This window comes from Loxodonta africana, chromosome 21, assembly GCF_030014295.1.
Source record: "Loxodonta africana isolate mLoxAfr1 chromosome 21, mLoxAfr1.hap2, whole genome shotgun sequence".
Taxonomy (NCBI): Eukaryota; Metazoa; Chordata; class Mammalia; order Proboscidea; family Elephantidae; genus Loxodonta; species Loxodonta africana.
Window position 1 is genome coordinate 75877385 of NC_087362.1, and position 23992 is coordinate 75901376.

Sequence of the window (23992 nt, forward strand, 5' to 3'; positions counted from 1 at the left end):
TTTTGTATTGTTTTGTTTTTCTTTTTTAACCCAGGCTATGTCTTTTTAAAGCATCAATTACCCTCCAGTAAAACCCTCCAAAGGGTTCCCATTGTACTTAGAATAAGTCCCAAAAATATTCTCCAACCCCATAATCCCCTACGTGATCTGGCCCCTGCCCACCCCTGATCTTACCTTATCCCACTCCCCTCATCTCTTGCTAAGCCTGGTCACTCTGGCTTTCTTTCTGTTCTGTGACACACCTAGTTTATTCTCATTCAAGACCTTTGCTCCTCCGGTCCCTGTTGCCTGGAACAGTCTTGATCAGATGTCACCTGGCTAACTCCTTCTTGGCTTTCTAGTCTCCATTCAAAGAGGCCTTACATGACTGTGTGTGAAGTATCAGGACACTCAAAGGACAGTTGAAGGACTTAACAAAGGTGGTTTTTTACAGAGCTGTGGGTGGGGTTAAGGGAACCGAGAAGGGATGGTGAAGCATTTGGAACGAGCAAGTTGGGGAGTCTTTACCAACCCTAGCCTTGGAGGGGCAAGAGGAGGAAGTGGTGTGAACAGCACCTGACAAGAGCTGTGGCCATAGGTAAAGGAACTTCGCTACTGCCAAAACCAGGGTCCCAACTGGGCCAGGGGCAGACCAGGAGGCTATTAACCTTTTTCTCCCACCCTTAATCTCCTGCCCAGGTTGGCCAGTGCTGTTACCTTTTAATAACTCACACCAGGATTTTAGAAGAACCCAGGACTCTTACGAAGAAAGCAGGATTCCAATGGCCAGTTTTGCTCAGCCAGAGAGGTTGCCAACATGCCGATTTTCTTGACAGGAAGATGCTAGAACCTGCTTGCTCTGCACATTTTTACCTGATCAGCAGGAGTGTGGGGGGATATAACCTTTTCTGCTGCAGGAGGCTGAGAGAGATCTGCCTCTCTCCAGAGATAGAGCTTCAGCCAGACACTGTCATGAGCACTTTAAAAATTTAAGACTGTTATTTCACAAATCCCTTCAACTCCTCTGTGAAACAGGCAGTATTACCAACTCTGTTTTGCTGGTGAGGAAAGTGAAGCTCAGAGAGGAGAAGTAACTTAACCAAAGTCTCAGAGAGATAGTGGCAGAGCCAGCACCAGAGCACAGTTTTCTTGACATTTTATCTAGTGTACTGTCAATCATGCCACACTGCCTCCATCCCTAAAACGAGAGAGAGGAAGAGAGTGAGCAAGAGAGAGAGAGAACAACAGGGCGAGCAAGAGATAGAGAGAATGAGAGAGAGAGACAGAGTGAGAATAAGAGAGCAAGAGACAGGGAGAAAAGGAGACAGGGAGAGAGATTATGTGTGTGTGTGTGCGCATGTGTGTGTGTTTTAGGCAGGGCTTTGAGCCAGTCCATTTCCATTTGAAGACCCGCTGAGAATTTGTATTTCCATTCCTTAGTTTATCAAGATCCCTGGGGATTCTTATGTACACATGCTAAACTGTAGATTCTGATTCAGTATATCAGGGGTGGAAATGCAAATTCTCACTGAGGGTCAAATTGAAATGAACTACTTCGAAGCCCTGCTTTGGGGTCTATAATACATTGCTTTGGTCATGTGCCTCTGTGATGATAGAGTTTTTCAAGCAGTGTCAGTGGGCTGGCTTTCAGAACACAGCTAAGTACAGGAGCTCTAGAATTCCAGCATCAGCACCCATAGCCTAGAGAAAGGCACATCGGACTGCTTCTCTCTGCCTAAGCCCTGGCTCTCTGAGTCCCCAAGGACAATATTTCCCAGCTCCCCATGCCCCTCCTTCTCACTCTGCAAGATGGAGTGCTGAGATGCTTTAATCTTCAAGTCACCTGGTCTACACTCAGAAACGCCACCGCTAGTTGTCTGGGCAGGCTGTTACAGAGCTCCTGTATCAGCCAGCTAATGCTGCATTACAAAGTGCTCCAAAACTTACGCTCTTTCACATGTCTGCTGGTCCCTGGGGTTTTTCTGCTTCACAGGACTCAGCTCTGGGCCCAGGCTGAAGGGGCAGTGGCACCCAGAACATGTTTTTCTCATGTCGGTGGCAGAGGCACAAACAAGTAATATCAGTCACTCAAGTATACTTCAAGTCTCTGTTGGTAGTGCATCTACTAACAGCCCACTGGTCAAAACTAGTCACCTGGTGTCTTCATTATCTAGTACAGCTATAACAGAAATACCACGAGCTAGACATTTCCATTACAAGTGGGAGAGATTGGAGGGAAAGAAGGGATAAGAGTCACCAAGTAAGTCAGCAGAACCCATTGCATTAGCCTTGAAGGCTTGAAAATAATCCTGTCTTCTCTGAGATCATTTAGATAATGGCCCTGCCCTCCTGACTCTAGGTATTGGCCACACTCTCCAGATTCTGGGTGGAGGCCCCTTGGCCCTGGGCTTCAGCTCCACCTTCCAGGCCCCCTGAGATGGCAACTCTGCTCCCTCAAGCTTAGACGGCCCCATTGTCCTAGTAGGTTAGTTCTACCCTAGTGATGATGTGTTGTTGCCATGGGAATCTTGCTCAGTATGAACGGAACTGCCGGTTCAGACATACGCTATATATGCTTGACTGAGGAGCCAATGGGGACCTCATATCACCAAGAAAGCAATGCCAGAACACAGCACATCCTTTGGACCCAAGATTCCTGCACTGAGAAGCTCCTAGACCAGGGGAAGATTGATAACAAGGGCCTTCCCCCAGAGCCGACAGAGAAAGAAAGTCTTCCCCTGGAGCTGGCACCTTGAATTTGGACTTCTAGCTTCCTAGACTGTGAGAGAATAAATTTCTCTTTGTTAAAGCCATCTACTTGTGGCATTTCTGTTATAATAGCACTGGATAACTAAGACATGGTCAAGTACAAAGTCAAAGTTGGGGAAGTTCACTCCTCCCATTGAGATTGGATGAGGTGGGTGGAAGGAAATATTTTTTTTAACAATAACCTAAGCTACCAGATCCCTTAACCCATGAGTCTCAACAACTATTGGTTACAATGACTATTGAGTCAAGGTAGAAAAACACACATCATGTTTAAGGAATGTTGTTGTTAGGTGCCGTCGCTTCAACTCTGACTCATAGTGACCTCATGTACAACAGAATGAAACACTGCACAGTCCTGTGCCATCCTCACAATCACTGTTATGCTTGAGCCCATTGTTGCAGCCACTGTGTCAATCCATCTCGTTGAGGGTCTCCCTCTTTTTCAATGACCCTCTACCTCAAACATGATATCCTTCTCCAGGGACTGGTCCCTCCTGATAACATGCCCAAGTATGTGAGATAAAATCTCACCATCCTTGCTTTTAAGGAGCATTCTGGCTGTACTTCTGAGACAGATTTTTTCATTCTTCTGGCAGTCTATGTTATATTCAATATTCTCCACCAATGCCATAACTCAAAGGCATCAATTCTTCTTAGGTCTTCCTTATTCATTGTCTAGCTTTCACATGCATATGAGGCAATTGAAAACAATGGCTTGGATCGGGTGCACTTTAGTCCACAAAGTGATATTTTTTGCTTAGAGACCATGTCAAGAATAGATTTGAGGCATTAAACACTGATGACTAAAGCCCAGACAAGTTGTGGAATGACATCATACATGAAGAAAGCAAAAGGCAATTTAAAAGACAGAAAAGAAATAAAAGACATAAATGGGTGTCAGAAGAGACTCTGAAACTTGCTCTTAAATGTTGAGTAGTTAAAGCAAACAGAATAAATGATGAAGTAAAAGAGCTGAACAGAAGATTTTAAAGGGGGCTCCAGAAGACAAAGTAAAGTATTATAATGACATATGCAAAGACCTGGAGTTAGAAAACCAAAAGGGAAAAACACACACGGCATTTCTCAAGCTGAAATAACTGAAGAAAAAATTCAAGCCTTGAGTTTCAATATCGAAGGATCCTATGGGCAAAATACTGAATCACGCAGGAAGAATAAAAAGAAGATGGAAGGAATATACAGAGTCACTGTACCAAAAAGAATTGGTCCATATTCAATCATTTCAGGAGCTAGCATAAGATCAAGTACTGATGGTACTGAAGGAAGAAGTCCAAGCTGCACTGAAGACATTGGCAAAAAACAAGACTCCAGAAACTGACGGAATACCAAATGAGACGCTTCAACAAATGGATGTAGCCTTGAAACTGCTCACTCATCTATGCCAAGAAACTTGGAAGTCAGCTACCTGGTCAACCTACTGGAAGAGATCCATATTTATGCCAATCCCTAAGATAGGTGATCCAACCAAATGCAGAAATTATAGAACAATATCATTAATATCACATGCAAGTAACATTTTGCTGAAGATCATTCAAAAGCAGCTGTAGCAGTACATTCACAGGGAAATGCCAGAAATTCAAGCCAGATTCAGAAGAGGATATGGAATGAGGGATATCATTGTTGATGTCAGATGGATCCTGGATAAAAGCAGAGAATACCAGAAAGATGTTTACCTGTGTTTTATTGACTATGCAAAGGCATTCAACTGTGTGGATGATAACAAATTATGGATAACATTATGAAGAATGGAAATTCCAGAACACTTGATTGTGCTCATGAGGAACCTGTACACTGGTTTAACGTCAGTAAAGGTGTGCTTCAGGGCTGTATCCTTTCACCGTATTTATTCAATCTGTATGCTGAGCAAATAATCCGAGAAGCTGGACTGTATGAAGAAGAATGCAGTATCAGGGTTGGAGGAAGACTCATTAACAACATGCGATATGCAGATGAGACAACCTTTCTTGCTGAAAGTGAAGAAGACTTGAAGCACTTACTGATGAAGATCAAAGACTACCACCTTCAGTATGGATTACACCTCAACATAAAGAAAACAGAAGTTCTCATAACTGGACCAAGAAGCAACATCATGATAAATGGAGAAAAGATCGAAGTCATCAAGGATTTCATTTTATTTTATTATTTTTTGGATTCACAGTCAGCACCCATAGAAGCCCTGTAGAGTTTCCAAGAAGCCACTGGTGGATTCAAACTACCAACCTTTTGGTTAGCAGCCATATCTCTTAACCACTATGCCAACATAGGAGCAGCAGTCAAGAAATCAAATGATGCATTCCATTGGGCAAATCTGCTGCTAAAGACCCCTTTAAAATGTTCAAAAGCAAAAATGTCACCTTGAGGAGTAAGGTGTCCCTGACCCAAGCCAAGGTGTTTTCAATCACCTCATATGCATGTGAAAGCTGGACAGTGAATAAGGAAGCCTGAAGAAGAGTTGACACCTTTGAGTTGTGGTGTCGGCGAAAAATATTGAATATACCATGGACTGCCAAAAGAACGAACAGGTCTGTCTTGGAAGAAGTAAGTACAGCCATAATGCTACTTAAGATTAAGCATGATGAGATTTTGTCTCATATACTTTGGACATGTTATCAGGAGGAACCAGTCCCTGAAGAAAGACATCATGCTTGGTGAAGAGAAAGACCCTCTACAAGATGGATGGACAGAATGGCTGCAACAATAGGGCTCAAGCATAACAACAATCATGAGGATGGCGCAGGACCGGGCAGACAATATGTCCTTTGATGTCTTGAATGCTGCTTCTGTGGGTGTTGATTGTGGGTCCAAGTAAAACGAAACCCTTGACAACCTCAATATTTTCTCTGTTTATCACAATGTTTCTTATTGGTCCAGTTGTGAGGAGTTTTGTTTTCTTTATGTGGAGGTGTAATCCATACTGAAGGCTGTAGTCTTTGATCTTTATCAGGAAGTGCTCCAAGTCCTCTTCACTTTCAGCAAGCAATGTTGTGTCATCTGCATAATTCAGGTTGCTAATGAGTCTTCCTCCAATCCTGATGCCCTGTTTTTCTTTATATAGTCGAGCTTCTCAGATTATTTGCTTAGAGTACAGATTGAATAAGTTTGGTGGAAGGATACAACCCTAATGCACACATTTCCTGATTTTAAACCCTGCATAACAATGACTGTAAGGATGGCGCAGGACCAGACAGTGTTTCGTTCTGTTGTGCATGGGATCACTATGAGTTGGAACCTACTCGACGGCACCTAACAACAACAGTATCCTCTTGTTCTGTTCAAACAACTGCCTCTTGATCCATGTACTGATCCTCCTGAGCACAATTAAGTGTTCTGGAATTCCCAGTCTTTGCAATATTATCCATAATTTGTTATGATCCACACAGTCAAATGCCTTAGCATAGTCAATAAAACACAGGTAAATGTCCTTCTGGTATTCTCTGCTTTCATCCAGGATCCATTAACATCAACAGTGATATCCCTGGTTCCATGTCCTCTTCTAAATCCAGCTTGAATTTCTGGCAGTTCCCTGTTGATATACTGCTGCAACCAGTTTTGAATGATCTTCAGCAAGATTTTACTTGCGTGTGATATTAATGATATTGTTCAATAATTTCCACATTTGGTTGGATCACCTTTCTTGGTAATAGGTATAAATATGGATCTCTTCCAGTCAGTTGGCCAGGTAGCCATCTTTCAAATTTCTTGGCATAAATGAGTGAGCACTTCCAGCCCTACATCCGTTTGTTGAAACATCTCAACTGGTATTTCGTCAATTCTGGGAGCTCTGTTTATCGCCAATGCCTTTCGCGCAGCTTTGACTTCTTCCTTCAATACCATCGCTTCCTGATCATATGTTACCTCCTGAAATGGTTGAACGTCGACTTTTTGGTATAGTGATTCTGTGTATTCCTTCCATCTTCTTTTGATGCCTCCTGAGTCATTTATTATTTTCCCCATAGAATCCTTCAGTGCTATAACTCAAGGCTTTAATTTTTTCTTCAGTTCTTTCATCTTAAGAAATGCCAAGCGTGTTCTTCCCTTTTGGTTTTCTAACTCCAGGTCTTTGCACATGTCATCATATACTTTACTTTGTCTTCTCCAGATGCCCTTTGAAATCTTCTGTTCAGCTCTTTTACTTCATTTTTTCCTTTTGCTTTAGCTACTTGACATTCAAGGGCAAGTTTCAGAGTCTCTTCTGACATCCATTTAGGTCTTTTCTTTCTCTTCTGTCTTTTTAATGACTTCTTGCTTTCTTCATGTATCATGCCCTTGATGTCGTTCCACAACTCATCTGGTCTTTGGTCATTACTGTTCAAGCCATCAAATCTATTCTTGAGATGGTCTTTAAGTTCAGATGGGATATACTCGAGTTCATACTTTGCCTCTCATAGACTTGTTCTAATTTTTTTTCAGTTTCAACTTGAACTTGAATATGAGCAATTGATGGTCTGTTCCACCGTTGGCCCCTGGCCTTGTTCTGACTGATGATATTGAGCTTTTCCACTGTCTCTTTCCCCAGATGTAGTCAATTTGATTCCTGTGCATTCCATCTGGCAAGGTCCACGTGAATAGCTGCAGTTTATGTTGGTGAAAGAAGGTATTTGCAATGAAGTCAGTGGTCTTGCAAAATTCAATCATGCAATCTTTGGCATTGTTTCTATTACCAAGGCCATATTTTCCAACCAGTGATCCTTTTTCTTTGTTTCCAACTTTCTCATTTCAATCACCGGTAATTATCAGTGCATCTTGACTGCATGTTTGATCAATTTCAGCTGTAGAAGTTGGTAAAAATCTCCAATATTTCTTCATCTTTGGTGTTAGTGGCGGTGCATAAACTTGAGTAATAGTCATATTAACTGGAATTCCTTGTAGGTATATGGATATATTATCCTATCACTGACAGTGTTGTATTTCAGGATAGATCTTGAAATGTTCTTTCTAATGATGAATCCTTCAATATTGCCCATAGAATCCTTCAATATTGCCACTGGAGGCTTGAATTTTTTCTTGAGTTCTTTCAGCTTGAGAAATGCTGAGTGTGTTCTTCCCTTTTTGTTTTCTAACTGCAGATCTTTGCACATGTTATTTTAATACTTTATTTCGTCTTTTTGAGCTACCCTTTGAAATCTTCTGTTCAGCACTTTTATTTAATCATTTCTTCAGTTCACTTTAGCTACTCTACTTTTCAGTCTCTTCTGACATTGATTTATGTCCTTTCTTTCCTGTCTTTTTAATGACCTTTTACTTTCTTCATGCATGATGTCTTGATATCATCCCACAAATCATCTGGTCTTTGGTCGTTATTTTTTTTTTTTTTCAATGTGTAAATCTATTCTTGAGACGGTCTCTAAATTCAGGTGGGATATACTTAAGTTCATACGTTGGCTATTGTGGGCTTGTTTTAATTTTCTTCAACTTCAACTTGAGCTTGCATATGAGCAACTGATGGCCTATTTGGCCGTCGCTCCTGACCTTGTTTTGACTGATGATATTGGGCTTCTCCAGCTTAGAGAACAGTAGTTGGTGTATTCTTGATTAGCGAAATAATGTAACAGCAGATTTATTACACCTCATTAGTTCCTTGGCTTGAATATTTCATAGGTCAAACCCTGTCTCTGAAACTGAACAACTACATCTGATTTATTGCAATTGGCCTGTGTGTAAATCCCACTCCCCAGTGCCAAGCTGGTTACATTTCCACTGTGTTACCACAGGTACTTACTCTTGGCATTGGGAGCAAGTAGTGTGCTCTAATTCTAGTTTTCTCTCTGCATGAATTATTAATGATGAAGGCTGTCCTTATAAACCTACTCAATTTTCTGTGGCCTTCTCAGGTTTTAGGGCTTTCTTTGGTATTTTTCAAAGAGATTGCATGAAGCTTTGCTTTGTTTATGGGCAAACGGGTTGGGATTTTTATTACCCATTTAATCATTGTTGCTGTTAGCTGCCATCGAGTTGGTCCCCGACTCATGGCAACCCCATGCGCAACGAAATGAAATGTTCCACAGCCTTATCAGACTGTTGTGATCGGTAGGGTTTTCACTGGCTGATTTTTGGAAATAGATCACCAAGACGTTTCTAGTCTGTCTTAGCCTGGAAGCTCCCCCTGAAACCTGTTCAGCATCATAGCAGCATACAAGCCTTCAGTGACAGACAGGTGGTGGCTGCACGTGAGGCGCACTGGCTGGGAATCAAGTCTGGGTCTCCTACATGGAAGACAAGAATTCTACCTCTGAGCCACCACTGAGTCCATATGTAATCATTAGGCAGACACCAGTTATATATGAGGTGCCGTGGCAAGGAAGTGAAGACAGAGTGGCAAGCCATAGCCATACCCTCAAGGAGCTAAGCATCTCTTTGGAAAGTTGAGATGATTTTCCACACTGACACAGACCAGCCGTTTCAGTGCTGGAGTTCATAATTCAGATCAAGCTGTCACTGACAACACCACCTTAAATTGCAGATGTACTGAGGCTGTGGAATGGCATGTTGTTGAATATCGTTCTCAAGCTTGACCGCAAAAGCAAATTCGAAATACTAGTTTTCTGAGATGTCTTTTAGATCTCTGATCAGCAATGCTTAGGCTTCTCTGGCATTCTTACAGCCAAATTTCTTGTCTGGAAAGGGTATTTTTACCAACTTACAGGAGAAGACTAATTTTGTTTAGTAAGAGAAAAATGGAAGCACTAGATGGTACACATTCATCTTGCTTTTGGTTTATGTTTCACTATGAATTTCCATTGTATCTGACATCCTCGCATTAACAAATCTTTGGATACATCATTTTGGAGTTAAGACAATAATTTGCCTGCAAATTTGACAAAAAAATCAGCAATGCTAGAGATTCATCATACAGATATAATTTGCTGCTGCTGTGATCATTTTCAGTAAAATGATCCAATTATACTCCACATAGCTTGTTATCAGGTTCCCTCCCTCGACCAGCTGGAAAAGGGAAAATAGTGTCATGTTATTATTAAAGGGCTAACGTTTGCTTTCTGCATCTCAAAGTCTGATAGCAACAGTGAATTCTGGGGATATGAGGCCCCAATTCCTGTAATCATTTATTTACTCAGTGAAAATCTGTTAGACCCCTGCACTACCCAAAGCACTGTACTAGAAGTGAGGAGGAGAAGTTATGCAAAAAGAGTTAGTAAGAAGCAGGGTTTCCAGACTCAGTGCCTGTGGTTGCTGGGCTGCTGACATAAATGACTGAAGGCAGATAAGGAGGGGAGTGGCAGAGAGGAGGTCACCTCAGCTCTAGCCACTTGTTGCCTGGTGGAAACATGGTGTGTTAAGGGTGATGGAAAAAACTAGAAACAGAGAGTGGTGATGGCTGCACAACATGATGAATGTAATTAATGTCACTGAACTGTACATGTACAAAGTGTTGAAATGGCAGATGTTTTGTTATAGAGATACAGAACGGAAATAAGGGGAATTTTTTTTTTTTACTTAGATGTACTTATCACAATTGGGGAAAAAATGATCCAGAAGTCTGGCATTTGGTGAAATCTCCTGATTTTCAAAACCTGTCCATTGGTCTATGGGCTGCTAGTCAAGACCCCTGGATTCCTGCCCTCAGGAAGCTTAGCAGAGAAGGCAAAATGGAGATAGGTCACTTTGACACAGAGCAGAGTGAGATTAGTGGTGACACAGGTGCAGCTCTGAAGTACTAGGGAAGCAAGAAGGAAAGAGAGGGTCCCCCAGCCTTGGGTTTCAGCAGGGGTCTTACCTTGTGAGACATTTGTAGGCTTCATGCACGATTTCCTTTTTAGGCCCCACCCTGAGAAGAGCAAACACATTAAAATGCACCAAATTCCCATGTTAAATATATTTTGTTGTAAAAAATATTTTTAAATGATGTTTTATCGTGTTTTCAGTGAAGGTTTACGCAGCAGTTTCCCACTCAACAGTTTCTACACAAATCGTTCAGCCACATAGGTTACATTCATCACAATGAATAAACATTCTCATTATTTCCATTCCGGTTGTTCCATTTCCTTAATCTGGTTTCCTGTCCCCTTACCTTCTCAGATTTGTTTTAAAGTAATTGTTGACTGTTTGGTCTCATATAGTTGGATTTTTAAAGGAGCACAGTACTCATGAGTGGTATTCTTTATTTTATGAGCTGATCTGTTATTTAGCTCAGGGGCTTGTTTCAGTTCAAAGTTTAAAGAGTATATCAGGGAATTCTCCAGTCATAACTGATTCACTAAGTCTGAATTTTTTTTTTTTTTCTGAATTTGAAGTTTGGTTCCACATTTTTCTCCCTTTCTATCAGGATCCATCTATTGTGGCCCTAATCAGACAGTCAAGAGTGGTAGCTGGGCACCATCTAGTTCTTCTGGTCTCAGGCTAGATGAGGCCATAGTTCATGTAGACTATTAGTCCTATAAACTAGTTTCTTTTTTGAATCTTTGGCTTCCTTCTTTCTCTTTTGCTGCAGATAGGTAGAGGCTCAAAAACTTTTAAGACCCCAGACACACTCGCCAAAGTGGGATATAGAACATAAACTTTATAAACCATATCATGCCTACTGACTGAGTTGTCCCGTGAGACTATAGTCCTAAACCTTCAAACCCAGAAAACCGATCCCACGAGGTATTTGGTTATGTCTAAGAAGTATTCATAGCTGTGTCCCATATGTGTTTTATTACATATGAATATACATGCATGTATACACATACATACATATACATATGACTATACCTGTATCTATACACACATATACAAGCCTCAAGTTGTAATTCTGAAGAATTCTGTGGGCAAAATATTGAACAATGCAGGAAGCATCAAGGGAAGATGGAAGGAATACACAGAATCACTATACCGAAAAGAATTGGTCAGTGTTCAACCATTTCAGGAGGTAGCATATGATCAAGAACCAATGATGTTGAAGGAAGAAGTCCAAGCTGCACTGAAGACATTGGAGAAAAACAAGGCTCCAAGAATTGGAGGAGTACCAGTTGAGATGTTTCAACAAATGGATTCAGTGCTGGAGGTGCTCACTCATCTATGCCAAGAAATTTGGAAGATATCTGCTGGGCCAACTGACTAGAAGAGAGATCCATATTTGTGCCTATTCCCAAGCAAGGTAATTCAACTGAATGTGAAAATTATTGAACAATATCATTAATATAACATGCAAGTAAAATTTTGCTGAACATCATTCCAAAGCTATTGTAGCAGTATATCAACAGGGAACTGCTGGAAATTCAAGCCGGATTCAGAAGAGGACATAGAATGGGGGATATCATTGCTGATGTCAGATGGGTCTTGGCTGAAAGCAGAGAATACCAGAAAGGTGTTTACCTGTGTTTTATTGACTATGCAAAGCCTTTCAACTGTGTGGATCATAACAAATTATGGATAATATTGTGAAGGATGGAAATTCCAGAACACTTAGTTGTACTCATGAGGAAACTGTACGTGGACCAACAGGCAGTTGTTCGAACAGAACAAGGGGATACTTCTTAGTTTAAAATCAGGAAAGGTGTGCATGAAGGTTGTATCTTTTCACCATACTTATTCAATCTGTATGCTGAGCAAATAATCTGAGAAGCTGGACTATATAAAGAAGAACAGGGCATTAGGATTGGAGGAAGACTCATTAACAATCTGCCATATGCAGGTGACACAACTTTGCCTGCTGAAAGTGAAGAGGACTTAAACACTTCCTGATGAAGATCAAAGACCACAGCCTTCAGTATGGACTACACCTCAACATAAAAAAAAAAAAAATCCTCACAACTGGACCAATAAGTAGCATTGCAATAAATGGAGAAAATATTGAAGTTGTCAAGAATTTCATTTTTACTTGGATCCACAATCAATGCTGATAGAAACAGTAGTCAAGAAACCAAACAATGTATTGCATCGGGCAAATCTGCTGCAAAAGACCTCTTTAAAGTGTTCAAAATCAAGGATGTCACTTTATGGACTATGGTGTGCCTGACCTGTCATGATATTTTCAATTGCCTCATTATGCGTGCAAAAGCTGGACAGTGAATAAAGAAGACGGAAGAAGAATTGATGCCTTTGAGTTGTGGCTTTGGTAAAGAATATTGAATATACCTTGGACTGCCAGACAAACGAACAAGTCTGCTTGGAAGTACAGCCAGAGTGCTCCTTGGAAGTGAGGATAGTGAGACTTCATCTCATGTACTTTGAATGTGTTATCAGGAGGGATCAGTCCCTGGAGAATGACATCATGCTTAGTAGAGAGTCAATGAAAAAGAGGAAGACTCTCAAAAAGATGGATTGACACAGCGGCAGTAACAATGGGCTCAAGCATAACAAAGATTGTGAGGACGGCGCAGGACTTTGCAGTGTTTCATTCTGTTGTATAGGGTCACTGTGAGTTGGAACCGACTGGACCACACCTAACAACAACAACAACTGTCTAGAGAGCAAATTCCTTTCTCTACCCCCCCATCTGTGGCAATCATTAATGAACATAAGTTTCTGTTTATTTACCTATTCTTGTCATTTCGTAAAAAAGGGAACATACAATATTTGTTTTGTGTGTGTGTGTGTGTGATTGGATTATTTTGCTCAGTAAAAAATATTTTTATCATTTTATTTTTTAAATTATATTATTTTCCTTTTGTGTTTTCATATCCTGGAGCTGATTGTTTCTCTTCCCTCCTCCCTCCACTCAAACATTGTCGCTGGCTCCTGAACACCCTGCAGGGTAACACACTGTTTCCCTCAAGTTTACTGTGGAGGGGACTTTGCTTCCCTCACGTCAACAGAGGAAAAGTGATTTGCCTAAGTTGCCAGAAGGAGAGCTGGAGTTGGGAGTAGAATCCTTGTCATCTGGTTTAAATAGTTCTGCTTCTGTGCACCTGGCTGCCTCCTGACAGGTATAACCTGGAGATTAAATTGACAGCAGGTAATGCCGTGAGCATTCAGAGACTAAGAACACTGAGAATACAAACTGTTCTCTGAATTAAGATTGGCATCCTCAGGGGCAATACAGAAATGCATTTGGGCATGGGGCCCTGGGGTTTGCAACCAGGCCAAGTTTTCTGGTGGCCAGTTAGACTGATCCATGGATCGCATTCTCTGTGGATTCTCCAAGCAGGTATCTGACTTCCTTTCCTTGTTCAGCCTTTTCAAATAAGAGTGAATAAATTTGGGACCTGCAGGCCACCCTTTCTCTGACCCTCTGAAAGGACATGCCTGAACTGGAAATAATTGCTGTCTTGGGCTGCTGTCCATCCTTGGGCCAATCACCATGTCAAACATACATCAACTGGTCTTCTAACCTGTCTTCCGCACCATCTGAACAGAGAGGGATCCCTAGACATAGTGAACTCTGCAGGAAACCTTCATTTGTCTTTGAAAGAGATTTAATGCTGAAACCTTCCATGATGGTCTATTAAAATCACTGTGATAAAATCACAATGATATGTTGTGGAGGCAGTGGGGGTGGACAAAGGAGCCGTAAAGTTGACCCTAAATGGACTGGTCTCAAGCCTCTGGCATTGTCTTCTAGATGGCTAGCCTACACCAACCTGAAGCTTTCCAAGAGGGCAAATGCCACACCCTAACTCCATAATCTTATCTGATGCCTTGTCCTTAAACTTTCACAAAGCTAATTTTCTCGTCAAAACTGCAGTCCCTTCTACAGTCATTTAATCTCTTCCTTTTTCAGTTTAGTTCTTAAAATGTGGGAAATCACTACCCAACTCTGTCCCTCTCCTTCCTGTTCTTGAAGACGTCGTGGTTTCAGTTGAGACCACACACAGGGCTTGAGATAGGAAAGGCAGCTTGAGGGGAGGTTCCCTTGGACTCAGGACCTGGTGTTCTCACCCTGCGCTGGATTTCAGATAGGCCTTCTTGGAGAATTTGGTAGCTCACTTCTTTTCTTGGTTTTATGCTGCTTCTTCATTGCCTCAGGATGCCAATGAGAGGCTTTCCCTTGTTTGAATCTGTGCTTGCAGTTCCTAATTAAATAATAACTTTCACAGCACTCCGCTGCTCTGAGCCTGAACAGCATTTCCATTACCTCCTCTACTGAAGTCAAAATTACAGGCCTGTCATGTCCTGGATTTTCTCATAAATGCAAGCATTAAATTATACCTACACTCACCCATTAGTGACTTCTCTTGGTGGTGGGTGTTTAAATGCCTTATAACGACTCTGCTATCTCTAACTTTCCATCCCTCTCAGAATATTAATGAATTCCACCTTGTTCAAGAGTTCTTGTCTAGTTTGTCTTCTAACATCTTGATGTAATGTGACTTTGATTTTGTAAAGTTCTATTTTATTTCTCTTTGAGGAAGGGAAGGAGAAACATCTCCTTTAAGCACAGTTACCATTCTCCTCTGAAGGGCGCCAATCTGACAGAAGAAGAATCACCTTCTAGGTTTCATATTTGCCCTTGAACCCAAGTGGCTGTTTAGTCTCAGACGACTGGGTCCCTTCTTACGGGGTAATCTTTTTTTTTTTGCCACTTGATCACACTTTGACAACAATAAGCACTTGTGTTCTGAGTGGTTCACATATACTGACTGTTTTAATCTTCATAACAAACCTATGAGATTGGTTCTGTTATTGTTTCCATTTTACAGTTGAGGAAACTGAAACAAGGAGGTCAAGGAACTTCCCCAAGATCACACAGGTGTGAGTGTCAGAAGCATATATGAACCCCAGCAGTTCAGCTTCAGAGTTAGTGCTTTCAGGAGACTCTGAGTTACGAATGGATGGTGTAAAGGGTTAATGCCCTCAGCTGATCACTGAAAGATTGGACGTTCAAATCTACCCAGAGGTGCCTCGTAAGAAAAGCCTGCTGATCTACTTCTGAAAAATCACCCAGTGAAAACCCTATGGAGCACAGTTCTACTCTGACACACATGGGGCCACCATGAGTCGGAATCAACGCTGCGGCAACTGGTTTTTGGTTAGGCAAAAAGAAGGAGTTTGTTTCCTCTTACAACCAACCCTTGAGAAGCTCAGGAAGGGGGCTGCCATAGCTCATGGACAGCTGAGGTTGGGAACTTGACTTCCTGAGGACTGTCTCACTACCTCTGATCTCTGAGCATTTCTGTAGTTCCCTCAGGCTAGCTTCTTCCTCAAGGCTAGAGTCTGGTCTACCAATTACTCCTTGGCTGATACCCTTGCAGCTTTACACTGGAGACAAAGAAGCTTCTCCCCTCCAAGCCCCAATTAAAGGAAAAGCACCAAAAAACATTGCTGGGTCACTTTGGTCACACGACCAGCCTGCACTGTAGCCAGGAGGATGAGGTGCTAGGATGAGTTCAGACTGGGTTAGGTGCCCATTCCTTGAATAAGTTATTACTTGTGTGTGTGTGGGCGGAGGGGGGATACAGTAAAAAAAAAAGTGCCAGTTTTTTTTTTTTTTTTTTACTGTATCCTCCCCCCCACCCCTGGTTAATCACATTTCAGAATCCTGGAATAAGAGGAAATATAATCACAATTCCCTAAAAGATGGAAATATCTCTATTTTGCCACTGGGATGATTACTGCAAGCTGGACAACAACTCCAAAGAAATATAAAACCAGAAAGCCAAACCCACTGCAATCAAGTCAATTCCAACTGATCGCGACTCCACAGGGTTTCCAAGGCTGTAAATCTCTATGGAAGCAGACTGCCACATCTTTCTCCCACGGAGCTGGTGGTGGTTTCAAACCACTGACCTTTTGGCTTGCAGCCCATCGCTTTAACCACTGTGCTAGTAGGGCTCCTTAGAGACATATAAAAAGCAAGATAATTTTTGTTCTTGAAGTGGGTGGAACAGATCTGAGGATCTGGCAACACCAGATCTGCAGGCCACCAGTCAGCCGGAGCCGAGAACTAGGCTCCCCTTTAGGTGGGACGAGGACAGTCCACTTGCCAAAGTCCATCCACATCAGGGCTGCTTACCCCACTTATGTTACCTGCCTGGCTCCTGTGGGCATTTGTGATTGAGGCCTGGGCGTCCCTGCATCACCAAAGAGCTCATTCGGTGTCCCCATCATACTTGGCCAGCAGCCCATGAAGAAGGTTAATGCTTTGAAGATGAAAGAGCTGAGGCAAAGAATCCGGCAGTTAAAAACAGAGTTTTTTTGACAGAAAGGCTTATGACATCTGACAGAATTTTTCAAGGCGCAGAAAAGCAAGTTTGACAGCATGTGTTTTAAGCAGAGAAGCATATATGGCACTTCCAAAGTTGATCACTGCCAGTCTTTCTGTGGGGTGGGAGCTGGGAGGGGCTTCATTTCTCTCCTCTCGCTCCTTTCCAGGCAGAGCCTCAGTCTGCCCTCTTTGGATGGTTATAGGAAATAACGGAGGCAAACCCATTTCTCTCTTGTTCCCGCTAACTTCCAAGGTGGCTCTCTGCCCAGAGGAAAGCCATAGGCCCCAGGGCATCACTCCACATCAATCCAGAGCTTCTCCAGCTGTGGTCCCAAAGAGTCTCTCCTGCATAAACCAGGAGGCGTATTCCAGCTAGACACCTGCTGAAAACCTTCTAGAGCTCAGAGTAAAGATTCTGTTTTACCTGAGGGGCCTAGAAGGGCGCAGGCTGGGAGTGCCAACAGCAAATGAAAGTTTTGTGCTTCACATTGCGTCTTTGTTTTTCTCCACTTCGGAAGCTGCAAAAATATAAAGATCCCCTGTGCGGAGGGGAGGGCGGTGACCCTGAGTGGGGAGGAGGAAGCAGGAGAGTCGAGGTGATCATTTAGGAAAAGGCATCACGCTGGTCAAGCAAAAATGACTCTTCTGTTCCCGTCTCACAGAGTGCCCACGAGTGGATGAGTCTCTTGCTTCCTTTTACGGGATCATTGGCTCCATGATTGTATTTGGGTGAAGAGCAAGTCGGGCTGCAAGCGGCTGTCTGGCTCCTCCTGCTGTCCCTCATGGAATAACAACCCATATTTTTGTGGCTGGTGTGGTTTCCTGACTGCTTTGCTGCTCCTCTGGGCACCCTCGTCCTCCCTCTGGCCTCTGTAACCACTTCAGCTACACTCCTAAATGATTTTGTTGTTTATCTGCATGTTCTCCCCTGGTTTCATGGAGAGGAGAACATAGCTTGTGGCTTCCTAGCTGCGTCCCACAAAGTCTCAGCTTTAGCTCAGCATCATGGACTAAGATCACCTTGTCTGACTCCTCATTTTGTTGGTTTCTTTTTTAAAGCAAGAAATACCGGCTGCGTTGATCAAATGCAACTATTGGCCAAAGTTAGGTGAAAATGTATTTTGATTTTCATTTTTTAATTTATGAACTGTGCTGGAAATCATCCTTAACCTAGCAGATGATATCTCTGATCCTAGGTTAATCCATCCATACATCCACCCATCCATGTATCCATCCATCCAACAAACATTTTATTGAGTGACTACAGTGTACCGTTCACCAACAGGCTCTTTGCTCTTCCCAGCTGCAAGTATCATCTGCTATAATATTTATTCAGATAAAAACACCAGGTTAAAAAAATTTTTTTCTTTGTTATTTTCATTCAGCTCAGTGGCCACATAAAACCAGGTGTATCACAAAACACAGGTACCAAGCACGAATCAGTTAAAAAATAAAAAGAAGCAATTTCTAGACTCATGATACCTGGATCAGATTTCCTGGACAGCATTATTCCCAGTTTTGAAAAATAATGTTTAGTTGTGGAGGTAATGTATGGGTATATTTCTTAAAAAGAAAGACAAAAAGGAGGGAAAGGAGGGAGAGGAAAGAGCATTACAGATGCTACAGATGTTACAGCTTTGCTCCCTACCCCCAACCTCAGTCCCCTTCTTTCTTGCTGGAGCCCATTGCTGTTAGAAGATTTGCAGACCTTGTTATGTGCATTAGTAGATAGACAGCTGGATAGATAGATTAAATAGATAGATTAGATAGATGATAGATAGACAGACAGATAGATAGATGAGAGAGAGAGAGAGATGGATGGATGGGTGGATGGATGGATGGATGGATGGATGGATGGATGGATGGATGGATGGATGGATGGATAGATGGATAGATGGATCATGGATGGATGATAGATGGGTGGGCGGATGGGCGGATGGAGGGATGGGCGGGTGGGCAGCTGGGTGGGTGGGCAGGTGGACGGACGGACGGACGGACAGATGGACGGACGGATAGATGGATGGATAGCTGCCGTTGGGCTGACTCCCATTCATAGAGTCGTTATGCACAGCAGAAAGAAACATTGCCTAGTTTTGTGTCTTTCACACGATTGCCAGCATGTTCTTGTCCATTGTTGTGGTTATTGTGCCAGTCCATCTCACTGAGGGTCTCCCTTGCCCTTGCTTTCCTCTTCTAGTGTTTAATCCCTCTGTTGATGTGTCCAAAGCAACAGAGTCAGACAACGTTCTGTTGTGATCCGTAAGGTTTTTATTGGCTAATTTTTAGAAGTAGATCTCCAGGCCTTTCTTCCTAGTCTATCTTAGTCTGGAAGCTCTGCTGAAATCTGCCCACCATGGATGACCCTGCTGGTATTTGAAATACCAGTGCCATAGCTTCCAGCATCACAGCAACATGCAGGCCGCCACAGTATAAAAAACTTAAAGCCTGGTGGTGGATATGCATTTGTATACATATGTGTGGTGTATCTATTTATATATGTACATATATATATGCATCTATTTATATCGAGAGTATGATAAAACTTGAGGTCCCTGGGTGATGCAAATGGTTTGCATTTGGCTACTGACCTAAAGGTTGGAAGTCTGAACAAACTCAGAGGCACTGAGAAAGAAAGGCCTGGTGGTCTGCTTCTATAAAGATTACAGCCAAGAAGACCCTGTGGAGTAGGTCTACTCTGCAATGCGTGGGTCAGAATTGACTTGACAGCAACAAGTTTTTTTTTTATTTTATACAACTTATATTAATAATGGGATAAATTTGGAGAAATGTAGATGTTCTACATCAATTAAAATTTGAAACGACCTGCTTTTACGGAGAGTCATGCATTATCAACACCCCGTCCCCCTGCTTCCCTTGGTAGGGACTGGGGATTAGGAAAAGGAGCAAATCACCCCTGATTTCCACGGGCATTGCCTTCTTCCAACAACCCACTTGTTCTTAGCTCTCTCTCCCCAAAATGAGAGCTGAAAAATTGCCACCCAGGGAGAAATAACTTGAACGGAGAGAGTCTTAAAGCATGGGGCTGTCAGTGTATCAGGCCCAAACTGGAGGTGGCAGGGGCATAAAAACAAGGTCTTAAGTCACAATGTTAAGCTCACCGTCACTGTGGCAGGAGCCTTTCCTTTCAGCCCTTCGTGCACGTCATTAATTTATTGTGCAACCTCTTTGTGCTTTGCTCTGGTAGCACTAAGCGTAATAAATTCATTTGCTTTTCACACAGAGAACTCATTCCTCATCCTCGGCCCCAACTTCACCACCGGCTCTGTGACCAGCATGTATCGAGAAGGCATGGAGTCAACAAGGACAGAGCCATGCATTAACGTATAGAAGAATTTCCAAACTGGAAGTCTTCGAGAGATATGTATCTGAATTATAAACTGTCAGGACGTAGAGACACATGCCATTAGTCTCTGTGAACATGAATCATCACCCATATTAACTTAAGAATCCACACGAAATTATTCATCCCTACAGAAGGTTCTCCAATTAACCCAGAGCCCCTTTCTTCAAAATGCTGTTTCTGAGAGTAATGATTGCATTGTTTTTTTTAAAATAGTATATGTTCATTATAAAAATTTAAACAATGCCAAATCTACAATGAAAAAAGTAAAAAAAAAAAAAAAACCTCAAATCTAGCCCCTAGAAATAGATATCATTAAAATAATATGAATATTTTAAAAACAGCATGAGTATAGTTCCAAACACCTCTTTCTCATATATACAGAAAAGAGGCCAGATCAATCAACTAAAATACATTTCTACAAAGTGAGTGATACTATACATGCTATGTTTAAGAAAATATATTAAATTTAATTTTAATCGAATTTTGTAGGAAAAAATTTATGTTAAACTTTAAATAATTATTAATTTCAAGTAAAGGTTTCTGTACTGTCAAGGGTATTAACTCCTAAAAGGTTCCTTTTTTAGATAAAATAATGACGATAATAATAAAACTTGAATCGGCTGATGTCTTTATGCTTTTTTAGCTATTTGTATCAATTTTCAAAATGTCGGCAGTTCAAATCCACCAGCCACTCCTTGGAAACTCTGAAGGGCGATTCTACTCTGTCCTATATTGTCGCTACGAGCCAGAATTGACTCGACAGCAACGGGTTTGGTTTTGGTTTGGGGTATCAATTTTAAACAATATTTATTTACTCCATTCTCAGAAAGACATGAAAATTAGCACTATCCTCCTCCTATTTTTATTGTCAAGGTTTATGACATTTCCAGGCTATTCTGTATAATTCGCAATTCATTTAATGCTGGTTTTATATTTAAGTGACTCCAGTGCTCAGAACCCATCCTTTTCCTATGGCTTCTCCACCTGTAGTTCTTTATTTTGACTTCTCTCTTGATTGGCTGTGTTTTGTCGTTGGGTGGTCTTTTCAGAACGGACTCAAGGGTGTTGCTTTTCCATGGTTGTTTTCTCTTTGAGAGTCTCTGTCTGCTACTGTTGCATTGGAATGACATCTGGTGGGAGAATAATAGATTAGGAAGGTGTGTCACATGCAGACCTTCAGAGCCTTGGGCAAAGATGCCGACAGCATCTTACTCAGCCTGCCAGGTGGCAACGAAGCCATGTGACGAAGGAGGAGGAAAAAGAAGGAAAATGCTGGTGTAGGTGTGTGTGCGGGGCAGGGCGGGGGCGGGGGGGTGTCTGTGGGAGGCCGATTGAGGAAAAGGTCCCTGGTCTTTTGCAGGTGCTGAGGAAAGATGTCCATCAGACAGAATCTCACACTTGTCCCAGCTCTTCACTCTGCTGCATGCAGATCCAAAGGAGGAGGACAAAATTCCCCAGGAAACCAGAGGCTAAACATGAGCAAAAACCAGCTTGCCAAGGAGGCTGCCACCAGAAACCCAAATCCCCTGAGGAATAAAGCAGGGTAAAACTAACTACGCATATAAACCAGAACAAAAACGAATGCAAAGGAGCAGTAAGGAAGAGAAGGAATGACAAGCTAGTGATGGGGCACAGCTGGCCCATTCAGAGCAAGCTTAATGCTCTCAATTGCAGGGTGTGCTGTGCTCCTCAAGGACATTCACACCCCTTCTCTCATCTCAGTCCTCACAGCAACTCTGCAAGGCTGGCAGGACTAGCCCTGCTTTACAGACAGACAAGAAAACCAAGCTGGAGACGGTGGGGCTAGGACTAGGTCCCTACATGCGAACCCAGTGGTGTTTGCCTCTGTGATGCCATCTCTGGTATATTAAAAAAAAAAAAAGACCAAGAGGATAAAACTAGGAGAGTTTTAGACACTTTCCATTGTTTTTTTTCCTGGTTGCCTTTGCAAGTTGAAGGCTGGGGCTAATGGTGGATGTACAACATCTTTGGCTGCCCAGCCTCCGGAACTCTCCCTAATAGCTCACCATTTTCCTGTTAGAAATCACTTCCCACCCTCCCCCACTGGGGGTTAGTCTTGGAGAAAAATAATTCCACACAATCACCTTTCACTACAGAGACAAAGGGAGCCAAACCCTCTCCAGGGCAGCTGGGGGCAGGCACAGAATCTACACTCAGCCGAGCAGGTGCTCTCCCCAGACTTTGAATCTTGAGATCTTGAGAAGGTGCAAAAAGGACAGGTGTAAATGGTTGGCGATCATTCAGTGTGTCGTTGGTGGAGGTGGTGTATCTTTCTTAAAGTTGCTTTCTGTTACACACAGCCCAGAACCGAAACTAATGCAGTTGGTTGGCAGGGCTTATAATCGTTCCAAAGCTCCAGCCCCATATTTGGTCAGCGAGGTCCTAGATGGGCAGCCAAGGAACTGGGAAGGGTACAGAGAAAATAGGTCCTCCTTGGGTCATGCAGCTATAGGTGACAGGTCTTGAGTCTGGCAGACGCTCAGCAGCCATTGTCGAAACACAGTAAGAAGCTCCAGGAGCCTCCAGAGACTGAAGGAGTTCCTGCCCCACAGAGGACCAGGAGACTCAAGGCTGCATTAGGGTGGGGCTGGCCGGAGGGAAAGCACGCAGGCTTTTTATGGGAACATTACAGAGATGCCGCTCTGTCACAGAGCTTGTTTAAGGTATCATTTCCTTCTGCAACACGTTCGCTGCACCAGCAGAGTGGCTACCCTCCAATCCCCCCTCTCCCTCTCTATTTCATTTGTGACAAAGAGCTGCTTGAAGGTGCCTGCCTGGGAAATGCCTGAGAATCAAGGCTCTGAAGTACTCACTCCTCAGCTCTGCACAGGGAAGAGCAAATGCTCCCTAGCCTGCTCATAAACATGCGTTTTCTCTTTTATGGCAGAGCTTTGCTTCCAGAGTCCAGCTCTGTAAATCACACCTCGGAGCCCACTTCCACGCCGGCTCTTGTTGCTGGGAGTCCCGCTCTGACACTCCAGGGTGAAAGATGGCTGCTTCCCTCCACTGCTGACTCTGCTTCGTTTCCCTTCTCTGGATGCACAAAGAAAGCAACAGAGCTGTGTATTCTGGAAACTGGTGTTAAATGCTGAGGTCAGTTTGGCAAAAAACAAAAAGCTTTTATTTTGCTTTATTCATTCCCTCATTCTTCTCTTTAAGAAGGCTGCTTGCAAAACACAGATGAAAAAGGCTGCTAGGACCACAGCGGAAAAAAAAGGAAGCAGCAAATGCCTTCTCCTGCCCCATCTCCTCATTGTCATTCCAGCAGCACTCTGTCTGAGCTGCAGGATGTGGCTGGTGATGGGCCTGTTTTCCATCTTCCCTTCCTAGAACGGAAGCTCCATGAGGGCAGAGTTCATATTTGCTCTACTCGCTGCTGGAGCTCCAAGGCCTAGAGAGGTCCGGAGGAGCTCAGTAAGCACAGATAGGAAGGTAAGTGTGTGGGGCCAAGTAGTGTGATGCAGCAATGTTCCTCTTCCCACAGAATGGGAGACTCTAGAATAAAAGCAGAAGAGGAAGGGGCCTTGGTGATGTACTCCAGTGGCTTTGTTTTTACAACAAAGCTGCCCCAAACCAAAAAAACCAAGCCCTTTGCCATCAAGTTGGTTCCGACTCATAGCTGCCCTATAGGACAGAGTAGAACTGCCTCTAGGGTTTCCAAGGAGCAGCTGGTAGGTTTGAAATGTCAACCTTTTGGTTAGCAGCCAAGCGCCACTAGGGCCCCAGTGAAGCTGCCCAGGAAAGTTAAAATTGTTACA